A 14,830-nucleotide genomic window follows, 5' to 3' on the forward strand; every position below is an offset into this window, starting at 1 on the left:
TCAAAAGTGTCACTTACAACAATCACATATTTTTTACAAAAACCAATACTTTCTATGATTCAAGTACAAAGTTACGGATTCCATGATGTTTAAGGTTGTTTATAATCACTTCCTTAAACTAGAATCATTTTTAAGTTATGGAGCAAATTAAAGGTGAAGCCTTTTCAACATTAAAAGGTTTAATCTTTGAGGTTCAAGACTCCACATTTCAATGTTCAAATACAAGTTTTATTTTCAAGATTCTATGATGTTTAAGGTTTTTTCTAATCACTTCCTTAAACTAGAATCATTTTCAAGTTATGGAGCACATCAAAGGTGAAACCTTTTTAACATTAAAAGGTCTAACCTTTGAGATTCAAAACTCCTAAGTTCAATATTCAAGTTCAATATACAAGATTCAATATTTCAAGTTCAACTTCTATAACCCAAAATCTAAGACACTTTTGGATGATAAACTTGTCCTAAAGTTGAGATTTTTAGACTTGAATCCGTGTCGGACGCACTTATTATTAAGTAGTCGTTTGGCGTTTGGATCTCAAATACAATAGTGTAATTTCAATATCGCAATTTCAATATCGTCATTTCAATATCGCACCTTCATTTCAATATTGCATCTTTCAATAACGCATTTCAATATCGCACCTTTCAATAACGCATTTCAATATTGCACCTTTACTATTGCTATTTCAATTCCGCACTCCTTACTCACCTTTTTTCAAGGTGATGTGGTTTTGTACGCACTTTCTATAATTCATTTACTTATTGTGATGTTTCTTTACTTGTTTATTGCTTTCATCACCTCACATGCTAAATCCAACAAATTACAAAGTTACGCCACGCCTAACAAAGATAATTTCTTGGACAAACTGGCCTTAGGTTCCCTCAAATTAACTTTAAAGCAAAGTGGTCACAATACAAGTAGAAATTCTATGTGCTAAATTCAAAGTTCAAACCCACATAGTGTCATGACTAGGGTTATTCGAAAATGCTATTTGCCATGTACTCAAATACAATTTTTAAAGCTCGCGGAATAAGCATTTCGTTCCCTTGCCCGGATCTCACCCATCCGTTTCTAAGATTCAATGCCTTATCCACTAAAGAGTCAACTTTTGTCTTTTCAAACGGGACCCTTAAAATTGTTTGGTGGCGACTCGTTCGAAATCCAAAAACATACACAGCCCTCCGTAGGGGAAAATACAAAAAAGAGTTACGAGAAAAAAACCCCTACAATTCAGGCGACTCCACTGGGGAGTTCTGATTTCAAATTCGATTATACGAGCATGCTTTGAGCAAGAAGCCACTGCTATGCTCAAGTTCTGGATGCCAGCTCCGGCGCTGGGCGCAGACCCCTGCGCCAGACGCCGCTGCCTGCATCCAGCACAGTGGCTTCAAGAGGCTGGTTGCCCATGCTGCCCAAGTTTTTGAGTGGGAGTCTTTCTGGTTTTGAATTTCGAAGGACACTACCAAACCTTGAGAACGAATGTCGAAAAACGAGCTTTTCAAATACAATATTCGAGTACAATTTTCAATTTTCAATTTCTAGGCATGTCATGCATATTTCGAGAACCATATTCGTGCAAAATGAATTTCTACCTTGCCCAATACGGTTGTGTTCTACATTTGGGCTAGCCCCGGGGGCAACGAAATGGTGACTCTCCATACGCTTCCTGACCAAAGTGTGTGACCATTTCCGCGCCTACCGAAACTTGACATTTGCTTGACATTCCCGATGTCAAGCATGGAGATCGTCCGCCGACACACACGTCCCTCAGGTGGAAGTGCAAGTTGTTACCGGATCCGCCTCTTAGTCAAGTCCCCTTTTGACACCCAAAGCCTACCACTTGCATCATACAAAACTTAGACCGACCTTAGGTTGAGAACTTTGCATGTCGCATTCATATCCATGCTAGTGGGACAACGTGCTATTTGTGCATTGTGTGGGCGTCTTTGTACGCGTGAATGACTAACCTGAAGTTCTAGCTTTGCCAGAACTGTAGGGGATTTTTTTCTAAAATCTAATCGCCGATTTATGGTCTTTTAGGAGTGCCACTCCATTTGATTCAAAGCCCTAGGAGCATCATTCAAACTTCATGCATCTAAAATCGCCGATATAGGGTCTTTTAGGAGTGCCACTCCATTTGATTCAAATCCCTTAAACACGCCTCACGCACAAATGCCAAATTCAAAAGTCCAACGGCGTCATAACACTAGTAGAAAAATCGTCATGTGCTTCCCTTCAAGTGCGGCTCATTTTGTAAATTGGCAGCACTTGAGAGCACAAAAAATAAATAAAAAAAGTATATTTCACAAGTGCGGGCTCATTTTAGAAAATTGGCAGCACTTGACTTCAAGTGCGGGCTCATTCTAAAAACGAGCCGCACAAAATATTTCTAAAAATAATTCCCAAAAATATTTCATTTGGCGCTTCTCCTCTCCTTCCTCTTCTCTGTTTCCCTAAAACCTATTTTCATTTCCCACTTCTCTACTCTTCCCCTCTCTGGTTTCGCTGCTCTTCCCCTCTCTCTGCTCTTCCTCTCTTTGGTTTCTCTGTGCGCGAAATCAACACTCACAACACTCATAACGCACACCGCAGTCCACCACCACCGCCGCGTCGCCGCTGCTGGTCCCCCACCGTCGCGTTGCCGCTGCTGGCCCCCACCGTCGTGTCACCGCTGGTACTCCCTCACCGCCGCGTCTCCGCTGCTGCTCCCCCACCGCCGCGAATTTTGGAAAGTCAAATTTCAATTTGCGTTTCTCCAAATCCTAGAAAATGTGGGGTGGCTTTTTCCGGGTAATCAAAAATCTCTCTCATGTTCCTTGAATCTGTTACTTTATAACTGCATAGTAATGATTATTGATGTTTTGATTATGAATGGATCCTGATTTAGATCGGATTTAATTGGATTATGCACTTGTGTTAGAATGATAAAATTCTTTGACTTCAAGAAGATTCAATTCCTTAGAGATATTAAGGCTCACCAAAGAAGCTTGAGGTCATTCTTTCTAGCACCTGCTTCTGTTTACTGTAAATACATTTAGATTTAGATTTAGTAATGTTATTTACGTAAATGAATCTGAAATTTATCTCACTTTTTTGGCACTAACGGGGATTATTCTAAAACTTATGCAAAGTACTTTGATGAAGCATAACCTTGGACTGAGAGGTGTGATGTTTCATTTCCTTGTGCTACAAAAAACGAAATAGATCAATCTGATGCCATTAGTTTGGTCAATTCTGGTTGTCGTCTGCTAGTTGAAGGTGTGTTTTATATCTGTGTCAAATCTCTAACCTTAATCTATATTAAGGTGTTATTACCTCTGAAGCTGTTGATGTCCTAAGGAAAGCCAATGTTGTAGTTGCACCAGCCATGGATGCTAGAGCTGGGCGGGGTGGTAAGATTGCTTTTACATGTTTACTTGCTTCGATGTTGGTCACTATAATAGACTGAGTATTTTGTGTTAAATGGGGCTCAAGATTGTAGTTTGATGAAGACATTGATGAATTTATACTTCTTATAACTGTCATATCTTGTCCTCTCCTCTTATTAGAGATTCTACTTAAGGTTGTAAATAAAGATAAAACAAGAGAATTATCATTATTTTTCAGATGTATCCATGATACTTGTGATTCTTGTTTGCTAGACTCAATGATGTTGCATACAGGTTGCTGTTGGAGAACTTGAACAAATCATGTGTTCAATCTGATGCAATGGACCCCTAAAGACTTTGAATCTAAATTACAGGTCAGCCAATGTACATTATGCTATATACCTCTTGATACCTTTATAATATTTGTGTAGTCCAAACAGAACTCAGTAGATGATCTCACTTGATAAAGGTTTACCAAGTTTGTTGTTCTTTAGCTGGCAAATGGTTAAAGTCTTGCTGTGAGAGACTTTTTTTATATATTTTCCTTTATTTTTTTCGTTTATTGTCTTCTATGACTGCCGATTTCTCTCCTTTGGAGTACACCAACAAAGCCTAAATTTGAGCCTACTCATTAATAATCCATGCAAAATTTGAACACTGTCATATGTCAAGGTTGTTAGACTCGCCTCATTTATGCTCAATGATTTAATTGATTCAGTGTGTGCTTGTTATCAAGCTTCAGTTCACTATCATAGCATAAATGAAACGTGTTGTTCTTCAATTCTGGACACCATCACATAATCTGTCATTTATAGTTGATGCATTCGCAGTAGTTAATCGAAGAGTTGCAGTTTATTTCTGTCACAACCACTAGGCAGTCAGTAGCAATACTACAAAAAAACCCAGTTCTTAGACGTGGTCCAAACCAGAGAATTTTGGATACGAAGTAACTTCGCTTCAAAAGAGTCATGGGAAAATAAGACACAAGTAATACCTTCCCTTCTATGTGCAATTTGAGCACTAGAATGAGTCTATCATGTATTATGTACTAGTTCCGATGCTAGAATGTGTGTGTGTGGATTGGGGTGGGAGGAGAGGAGTTAAGAACAGTAGGTGATATTCAGCTCAGTTCGGAGTTGTACAGATAAAAGCTGTTGGAAGTTGGATGCATACTCTTAGCATTAGGTGGCTAGTTAGTTGTTTGTTAATATCTTGATGTCCTTTTATGCATTTTGATGAGCTACAAAATGCCAAATATGTTCTTCATGTTCTTATGCAAGTATGGTGTCTTTTCAGGATCATGATCGTGGAAAAGAAAATGTCAGACTGAAAAAAGGAGTTGCAATCCATAAGCCAAAAAGTAGAGGTGATGCTAATGCAAAGAAAAAATTGAACAAGGATAATCAGGAAGCATATAGGAAGAAATTAATGGACGAAAAAAGGGCTCTAAAAGGAGGTCAATTTTTTGTTGTACAAATCAATTTTGCGGATCATGTTCAGATGAGAGCTTACTGAGTTTTTTCATAACCCATCAAGAAAAGTCATGTAAAGCAGATTTGAGGGCTGAAGCTGCTAAACAGAAGCAGTTGGAGAAAGAGAGGAAGAAATTGGAGAACTATAAGTTCAATGAGAATGACATCGTGGCTGAAATTGATCTAAACGTTCTGTCAGGTTCACTTAGAGGTAGGCCCGGTAAGGGTATATCTGCTGAACTTCAGTCTTGTAGGAGTGTTATCTTCTAGTTTTAGTCTTACTGATACTTTTCGTTGGATATAGGTCCTCTGCTAACAATGTTTAACGAGAAAGGTCTCAATTATAAAATAAATCCAAATCCCGTTGAAGAATCAATTGTTTGGAAATTTACTCTTCCAGAAAATATTTATCAGGTAAATGAAACTATTAGTTCATATATCCTGTCGATAATTTCTATCGATTTCCGGACATAAAAAATAATATGCAATTAATTGGAAGATGCAAGTTAAGCCTTAATTACTATTAATTGATCCTTTTCCTTTTTACTTCCTGAATTCTTTTATTTTTATTCCATATCACCACAATGTTCTTCCTTACTTATATAACGTACTATATATCCTAATTCCTGAAGAATAGCTTGAAACTGATGGAGAGATGGGGATTGTTTGCCTGCAGAAGTCTGCAGTGAAACCAGATATTCGATATATATTGCTCATTTATGATGCTGCTGCAACAGACTTGCAAGTTCAGACACAAATAATTCTCACACACCGAAATAGGAGAAGCAAGGAGAAGTTTAATTGATGAAAACTCAACAGAGTGGAATACAAAATCAGTAGCTTTAGGCTACCACTCTCAAGGTTAGTGACTGTAGGTCACAACTCTCTTTCAATACAAAACTCAGAACCCTTCTATCTCACCTCTTTCTCTATTTAAGCACTTAGGGATTGCTACCTAGTACTATGCATTTAATGAAGCTCTGCTGCTACTTTCTGTCTACAAGTGTGGCAACAGTTCTTTCTCCCCTTCCTCACTTGTGTTGTGTTGGTTGTTCTTGTTTGGTGCTTTGTCAGTTGTTGTTGGTCCCCTATTGTGCTTCCTGCTGTACACGAGTGGACGGTTAGGATGGTTCATTACAGATGCTGAGGAATTTCGTAACCGTGCTAATGATGGATCTCTTATGGTTCATATTTCTTCTGTGCGTTATCATTCTTACACAATCTGCTGCCTCACTAACAGGTTGATTTATTTTTATCAATTAAAGGTGAGACTATTTGCAATAATATGGTTTCCTTCATTTAATAGCTTCACATATTCAGTGCTTTTTGTGATGCATTCTGATCTGCACATGTTCTGTGTTTCTGTACTAATGCGCTGCATTCTGATATGATCATGTTCTGCTTTTCTAATCTGCATTGATGCTTGCTGATCTACACTAATGCTTAATGATCTGCTTGTCTGTTATGTCTGATCTGTACAGTTGTACAAATCTTCTTTCTGCTGCTGCTATATGCGTTGCTGCTGTATAGTTGCATTTGACATAAGTTGACTTAGGTTGACTTTCTAGTGAACCTAAGTCAACTTTGTTACAACTTAATAATGAACAAATGGGTTGGCTCAAAACATACTTTGGTGAAAGCAAAAAATCACCTATATTGATCCAATAAACTTTAAATGTGCTTAACTAGACCTAACTAGGTGACATTGAGTTGAAAGTTGGAAGCGAAATGATCCAATTTAGTCAAAATATGACCTATAATGATCAAATGAGCCTTAAATATGCATAACTTGACCAAAGTAGGTGAGAATGAGTTTTAGAATTATAAAACAAAGAATATTATACATGTAAAAGATTTAATATACTTAATTAGGTTCATTAGTTGAAAGTTGGGAGACAAATAAGCCATTTTAGTCAAAATATGACATATAATGATCAAACATGCCTTAAATGTGCATAATTTGACCGAAGTAGGTGAAAGTAATTCTTTCAAACATAAAACTAAGTATATTAAACATTTAAAGGACTTAAAATACTTCTTTAGGTTCATTAATTGAAAATTGGGAGCTAAATAAGCCATTTTAGTCAAAATATAACCTATAATGATCAAACGAGCCTTAAATTTTCATAACTTGACCAAAGTAGGTGCAAAGGAGTCTTAGAAACTTTAAAATAAACCTAATAAACGTGTAAGGGTTTAAAATACTTATTTAGATTCATTAGTTGAAAGTTAAGACTGAAATAAGCCATTTTGGTCAAAATATGACCTATAATGAACAAACGAGCCCTGAATGTTCATAACTTGACCAAAGGGTGGTGTGATTGAGACTTAATAATATTAAATTAAGTCTAATAAACATGTAAAGGGTTTAAAATAGTTATTCAAATTCAGTAGTTGATAGTTGGGACCGAAATAAGCAATTTTAGTCAAAATATGAATTATAATGAACAAACTAGCCTTAAATGTGCATAACTTGACCAATGTAGGTGAGAATGAGTCTTAGAAACATTAAAATAAGTCTAATAAACATGTAAAGTATTTAAAATACTTATTTCGGTTCATTAGTTGAAAGTTGAGACCGAAATAAGCCATTTAGTCAAAATGTGACCAATAATAATCAAATGAACCTTAAATGAGTCTTTGAAACATAAAAATAAGTATATTAAACACAAAGGGTTTAAAAATACTTATTTAGGTTCATTGGTTAAAAGTTGGAATCGAAGTAGCCATTTTAGTCAAAATGTGGCCTATAATGATCAAACGAGCCTTAAATGTGCATAATTTTACCAAAGTAGGTTAGAATGAGTATTTGAAACATAAAACTAAGTATGTTAAACATGTAAAGGGTTCAAAAAACTCATTTAGGTTCATTAGTTGAAAGTTAGGAGTGAAATAAGTCATTTTTATTATTATACGGTTCATTATTTCATTGTTAGGAGCAAATTAAGTCTTACTTTCTTATGCGATACAATATTTATAATATAACTAAAGTATGTATTTTTTTTTTGATGGTAGATTTTGTTAAGGTATTCAACAATCCGTGGGACCAGCTTTTCACACCGTGGGGATAAATGAAGTTCGAGACAAGTTGAGAAACTTCATTACTAGTGATTATCTTTGATATTTTTTTGTAATGAATCTTATATTATGGATTCTAGTTTTTCATATGATTATAATGTAATCGACTTTTAGATTTACAATTATATACTTTTTAATTTAATTATCTATATAATTGGATACTTTTTATGTGATGTATGGAGGTTAATCAATGGCGTGGTCCAATTGTATAATATATGTAGCAGGGTTATATAACAAATCTTGATCAAGTGCGGCTCACTTATAGGCCAAGTGCGGCTCATTTATATATCAAGTGCGGCTCATTTTTATGCTTGTGCTGCCCATTTCTATGTCAAGTGCGGGCTCATTTTCAAATTTGGCAGCACCAAATATGTCAAGTGCGGGCTCATTTTCAAAATTGGCAGCACCAAGTTTGTCAAGTGCGGGCTCATATTCTGAAATTGGCAGCACCAAATTAGTCAAGTGCGGGCTCATTTTTCAAATTGGCAGCACTTGAAACATCAAGTGCTGCCCATATTTTGGCAGCACTTGAGAAACATCAAGTGCGGGCACCCCATGTGCTGCACATGTAAAAGCCCGCACTAAACCCCTTAAAATGAGCCCGCACTTGAGCTTTTTTCCTCTAGTGTAATGACGGATTTTCTAGTCCAAATTTCAAGTTTCCAAATTCAAAATTCAATCCAACGACCTCATAATGTCGGCCTTTCTAGTCCAAATTTCAAGTTTCCAAATTCAAAATTCAATCCAACGGCGTCATAATGCTGGATTTTCTAGTCCAAATTTCAAAATTCAAATACCAAATTCAATCCAACGGCGTCGTAATGCCGGATTTCCAACTCAAGCATTCAAACCTCCCATTACATGTTCAAAACCTCAAGTTCAAATTCCCGATTCTAACCTCAAGACCTCAAGTTCAAATGTCCAAACTCATGATGGCGTAATGCCAAAATTTCGATTCAATCTTTCAAACCTCAAGTTCGAATTCCCGATTTTAAATCCTATATTAAAAATTCCCAAATTCCAAATCCATGATGGCGTAATGCCGGATCTTCAAGTCCAAGGTTCTAAATTCAAGGCCTCATGGGCTCTACAAAACGCCTCTTTTCCAATTCCAATTCCAAATCCCAAATCAAATTCGAATTTCAAATTCACCTTCAAACTACAAAAATTCTTGCTTTCCATTGTTCCCATATACAAATTCAAAAACATTTCCAACTGGTTTAAAATCCCTAGAAATAGTACAAAATTCAATGGGTTGAAATTCCCCTAAAATATTTCCAAAATCCAATGGGTTGAAATTCCCCTAAAATATTTCCAAATTCCATCATGGGTTGAAATTCCTCTAAAATAGTCCAAATCCGATAATGGGTTGAAATTCCCTTGAAATATTCCAAGTTCCAATGGGTTGAAATTCCCCTGAAATATTCCAAATTCCAATGGGTTGAAACTCCCCTAAAATAATACAAGTTCAATCCCCCAAAACAATTCCCATGGGTTTAAAATCCCTTGAAATAATAGGAGTCCATTTTCTACATTCCTAATGGGTTGAAAATCCCTTGAAAGAATACAAGTCCAATTTCCAAACTGTATCATGGGTTGAAAGTCCTCTAAAATATTCCAAGTTCCATTGACGGGTTGAAAGTCCCTTGAAATAATCCAAACCCCATATAAATTTTATCCGAGTTGAAATTCCCTAGAAATAATACAAATTCGATTCCTCGAAACAATTCCAACGGGATGAAAATCCCTAGAAATAATACAAAATCCAACGGGTTGAAACTCCCCTAAAATAATACAAATTCGATTTCCAAAACATTTCTCATGGGTTGAAATTCCCTAGAAATAGTACAAATCCAATTTCCGAATTCTATTCCCGGGTTGAAAGTCCCTTGAAATAATACATATTCGATTTTTACATTCTTATCGGGTTGAAACACCCCTAAAATATTCCATGTTCTATGTTGGGTCGAAACTCCCTTAGAATATACAAAATCCCAATTGGTCGAAATCCCCTTTCAAAATCCCAAGTTCTAGTACAAAGAGGTAGCCTCCACAAAAGAATGAAGCTCCTTTCAAAAATATTTCCAACGGGTTGCAAATCCCAAATACAAATACAAAATCCCAAATCTTCAGAGTGGCACTTAGAGTCAAGACTAGGTCTCATTCATTGCATGCATATCATATCATGTGTCGGGAAGTCCAAGTCCTAAATTCAAGTAATGTGATAACTAGGTGCTTGGACTTATTCTCTCAAATTCTAATTCAAGATGACTTCATTGGCAACGGCTGTAGCAGAGCTCTATGAACGTGTTGAAGAAGCTGAGGCTCGCATAAGGGCACTCGAAGAAAATCAAGAAACTCTTTTCAATGCATAAGGTTGGAGGAAGTCCCTCAAGATTACCGCTCCAAATGGCAAAATGTTCAAGATTACTGTGGGCGAAGGATTTATGATGAGCGAGTCTGAGTCAGAGGATGAGTCTGGATCTGAGTCTAGTGATGAGTCTAAGAGTCTAGGGCCAGAGTCTTGCATCAATCAAGAGCCTCTAAAGGTCGAACTTCAAGTCAAAGATGTCGATGTAATGATTGATAATTTCAATAATACTTCAATTTCCTCCTACTCTTCAAGTCCAAATTCAAAACACACTCCTAATCCAAAGAACTTTGCTTCACAAGAATCTGACCTTGAAATCTTAAAAGCTATTGAAAATCATGAAAACAGGACGCCCATAATTGAGGAAACAAAAAAAGTTAACCTTTCTAACAGTAGTGATCCGAAACTAGTTCAGATTGGTTTGACTCTATCTCAAGTAGAGCGGGATGATCTTATCAAGCTACTTTTGGAGTACATAGACGTGTTCGCATGATCCTACCATGATATGCCAGGGGTTGATCCAAGCATCGGTCAGCATACAATTCCCCTCATTCCAGGTTCAAAGCCCATCAAGCAGAAAGTCCATCGCACGAAACCGAATGTTTCCCTCAAAATTCAAGAAGAAGTCTCAAAGCAGCTAGAGGCCGGGTTTATTCGAGAAGCCAAGTATCCAGAATGGATTGCAAATGTCGTCCCAGTTCCAAAGAATGACGGCAAGGTACGAATGTGAGTTGATTACAGAGATCTTAACAAGGCTAGCCCTAAAAACGGTTTTCCATTGCCTCACATCGAAATCCTGGTCGACAACACAGCAAATCACGCCATACTCTCTTTTATGGAAGGGTACGCAGGCTACAATCAGATTCCCATGGCAGAGGAAGATATGGAGAAGACAGCCTTCATTACTCAGTGGGGTACATATTGTTACACAGTTATGCCGTTCGGACTGAAGAACGCTGGGGCTACATATCAAAGAACAGCCACAACCATTATGAGAGACATGGTTCACAGAGAAATCGAGGTATATGTCGACGACATGATCGTCAAATCCAAAGAGCGACATGAGCATACAACAGTACTTCAAAAATTCTTCAATAGGCTCAGGCAATACAATATGAGGCTCAATCCTTAAAAATGTGCATTTGGGGTAACGTCAGGCAAGTTACTTGGGTATGTCATCAGTTCTCGAGGAATCGAGGCTGATCCATAAAAAATAAAAGCCATTCTAGATATGAAACCGCCAGCGAATGAAAAAGAAATTCGGGGGTTCCTTGGCAAGCTACAATATATCAATCGATTAATCTCAAAGCTCACTATGATCTGTGAGCCAGTATTTCGAAAACTCTGCAAGAGTGAGCCCAAGGTATGGGATGAAGACTTTCAACATGCATTCGACACCATGAAAGACTACCTTTCCAATCCGCCAGTGTTAAAGCCAGCCATACCTGGGGCTCCCCTCAGGCTTTACCTTACAACAACTGATTCAGCGGTGGGAACCATGCTTGCCCAAGAGATCGAAGGCAAAGAAAGTGACGTATACTATATGAGTAAGAAGCTGCTTGAGTACGAAACCAGATATACTCAACTCGAAAGGCTCAGTATTGCCTTGGTTTGGGCCACAAAGAAACTCCGGCATTACATGCTCTCCCACACAGTGTATGTGATTTGCAAAGCAGATCCTCTCAAGTACCTATTCGAAAAATCGGCTCTCAACGGACGGTTTTCCAGATGGTTGGTTATGTAAGCAAAATTCGATCTCAAGTATATTCCTCACAAATCTAACTAGGGTTCAGCAGTTTCAGACTTCCTAGTCGATTGTCCCATCGACGCAGAAGAGGAGGATTACGATCTACCCGATGAGTAAATTCTAATGACAAGCGATGACAGTTGGTCGCTGCACTTTGACGGTGCTTCAAATCAAAATGGATGTGGTGTTGGGGTAATCCTAGTAGCTCCGGACGACACTCACATTCGCATGTCAGCAAAGTTGCCATTCAATATTACAAACAATGCGGCCGAATATGAAGCATGCATTATGGGCCTGGAAGCCTCCTTAGCATTGGGCGTCCAGAAACTTCAAGTATACGGGGATTCCTCCCTAATCATCAATCAAATTTCTGGCAAGTGGAAAGGTAGAAGCGAAAGTTTGGCCCCATATCAATCCTATCTTGAGAAGCCGTCTGAGCAAGTAGAAGAGCTTCGCTACACATACCTCCCAAGATAGGAGAATCAATTGGCCGACGCACTGGCAAAATTGGCATCAATGATCAACATTCCGAATGGCATGGCTGAAATACCACTTACAATTTAAACGCGTGAAGAAGCAGCATATGTCCATGCTATTGACGACGTCGAGTCTGACAATGATGAGCCTTGGTTTACAGACATTCAAAGGTATCTACTAAACTCTGAGTATCCCCCGTACTTTTCAAGCAAGAGTCAAAGATCTCTACGCCTACAATCAACCAATTTCGTCATAGAAGGAGGCGTTCTATACAAGAGGTCCCCTAATGGCCCCAATCTCCGATGTGTTGACAAGCAGGAAGTATAAAGAGTCATGGACACTGTGCATGCCAGGGTCTATGGTTCTCACATGAATGGGAAGATGTTGGCCCTCAAACTCATCAGGGCTCGGTATTACTGGACCACCCTCGAACGAGATTGCTACTTCTTCGTCAAGAAATGTCCTATCTGTCAAAAGTGTGCGAACCTGTAGCACATTCCCCCATCTCTGCTATATTCTCAATCATCACCATGGCCACTCTCAGCTTGGGGTATCGACGTCATTGGCAAAGTCACTCCAACATGCACCGGGGGTCATGAGTTCACACTGGTCGCAATCGACTATTTCACTAAGTGGGTGGAAGCCAGGTCATTCAAAGTGTTGGGTTCCAAGAAAGTGGCCCAGTTCTTACAAGAAAACATCATATGAAGATACGACTTTCCTCACGAGTTCATTAGTGACTAGGGAACCCATTTCCAAGGAGAGTGTAAAGATCTATTCACCGAGTACAAAATTCAACATCACCGTTCTTCGCCTTATCGCCCGCGAACTAATGGGGCAGTCGAAGCAGCCAACAAGAATGTCAAAACCATCATCATTAAAATGACAACCAACTACAAAGACTGGCCCCAAAAGTTATACTTTGCATTGTGGGGGTATCGAACTTCAATCCGCACTTCAACGGGTGCAACCCCATTTTCATTGGTTTATGGAATGGAAGCAGTACAACCTGTTGTGCTAGAGATACCTTCTCTAAGGATAGTACTCGAGAGAAAAATCCCAGAAGCTGCATGGGTACAAGCAAAATATGATGAGCTAGTCATGCTCGATGACCGTCGGCTTCAAGCCGCTCACCATGTACAAGTCTATCAGCGCTGAGTGGTCAGACATTTCAACAAGAGGGTCAGAACCCGAAACATCAAGGAAGGCGAGCTTGTCCTGAAAGCCCTTCGCAAGAGTGTCATGGATCCAAGGAGAAAATTCAAACCCAACTGGGCCGGGCCATACATTGTCAAGAAAATCCTCTCTGAGGGAGCAGTCGAACTAACAGACGTCGATGGGACAGAGTTCCGTTCTTTGACGAACCTCGATCAACTTAAGAAGTACTATGTCTAAGTTCTAGATTCAAGATTCAAAATCAAACTCAAAATGTTCTGTAAGTTAGAACTACGTTCGACCTGATTCCTTAACGGGATACGTAGGCAACCTCATTCTGAGGCCCGGCCACTTTAATACAAAAAAATTCAAAATTTCCTCAATTAAGGGCATCCTAAAAATCAATTCAAAATTCAAATGTTGTTGTTCTTATTCCAAATATGCAAATTGTAAATGTTAAACATGTTCAAGCGGAATTTAACACAATAATTTTTATTTGGCTCTAAAGGCCTTCAAAGATAATTCAAAGTACAAGGTTGGAATGAAGTGAAGCAAAGTTCAAAGCCTTTTCACTTCCACTAAACACAATTCCTAAACACATCTTCTAAACACACTCTTAAATACACTTCCTACTAATACAACTTCGAACATATTTAGCCTAAAAAGATCTTGAGTCGGGCGACTATGCTCTTGAGTCTTGGCACATCGAGTACTATCCCCTGGTTCTTCCCACAATCATTCATCAATCTTCCCCTTGCCCAAGCGGTGGGATAAGGAACTTGCTAATATTCCGAGACGGGAGGATGACGAACCTCCTTTGGACCCAGAACGGTCAAGCACCGGACGGGCTACACTCCCGTCAGCTTCTTCATAATCAGTTGATGCAGGGCGCCTAGCTCTAGAACCTCGGGATCCCTCTGGCCTGGAGAGAGAAATGTCCCTTTGGCTTTGACCTTTGATCCATACAATATACCCCGCAGAGAGAGTAACAGGCCCAGGTGGGAATTGAATATTCAAGAATGGTTTGGCAACACAATACCGCCTCCAAACTTCAAGTCGATCAACATTCAGTACAACAGGTTTCGGGTTCTCCTCAGCACAATCTAGGATTTCTTGCTTCAAGCCATATTGTCTCATCACTCCAGCAGGAGAGTAGAAGAC

At 38.7% G+C, this 14,830-nt stretch overlaps 1 long non-coding RNA gene across 2 annotated transcripts; it reads left to right on the top strand.

The window, feature by feature from the left end:
- Nucleotides 1-2,633: 2,633 nt before the first annotated feature.
- Nucleotides 2,634-7,976, top strand: LOC110803735 (uncharacterized). 2 transcript variants are annotated; one of them, XR_008919568.1, is made up of 7 exons: nucleotides 2,634-2,791; nucleotides 3,664-3,743; nucleotides 4,666-5,052; nucleotides 5,146-5,255; nucleotides 5,518-5,702; nucleotides 5,916-6,106; nucleotides 7,857-7,976. It is a non-coding gene; the product is annotated as an uncharacterized lncRNA (long non-coding RNA). The 2 variants fall into 2 exon arrangements; XR_008919569.1 differs by lacking the exon at nucleotides 5,916-6,106 and having other exon boundaries at nucleotides 7,857-7,923.
- The last annotated feature ends 6,854 nt before the right edge of the window (nucleotides 7,977-14,830 follow it).

The sequence above is a fragment of the Spinacia oleracea genome, chromosome 4, assembly GCF_020520425.1.
Source record: "Spinacia oleracea cultivar Varoflay chromosome 4, BTI_SOV_V1, whole genome shotgun sequence".
Classification (NCBI taxonomy): Eukaryota; Viridiplantae; Streptophyta; class Magnoliopsida; order Caryophyllales; family Amaranthaceae; genus Spinacia; species Spinacia oleracea.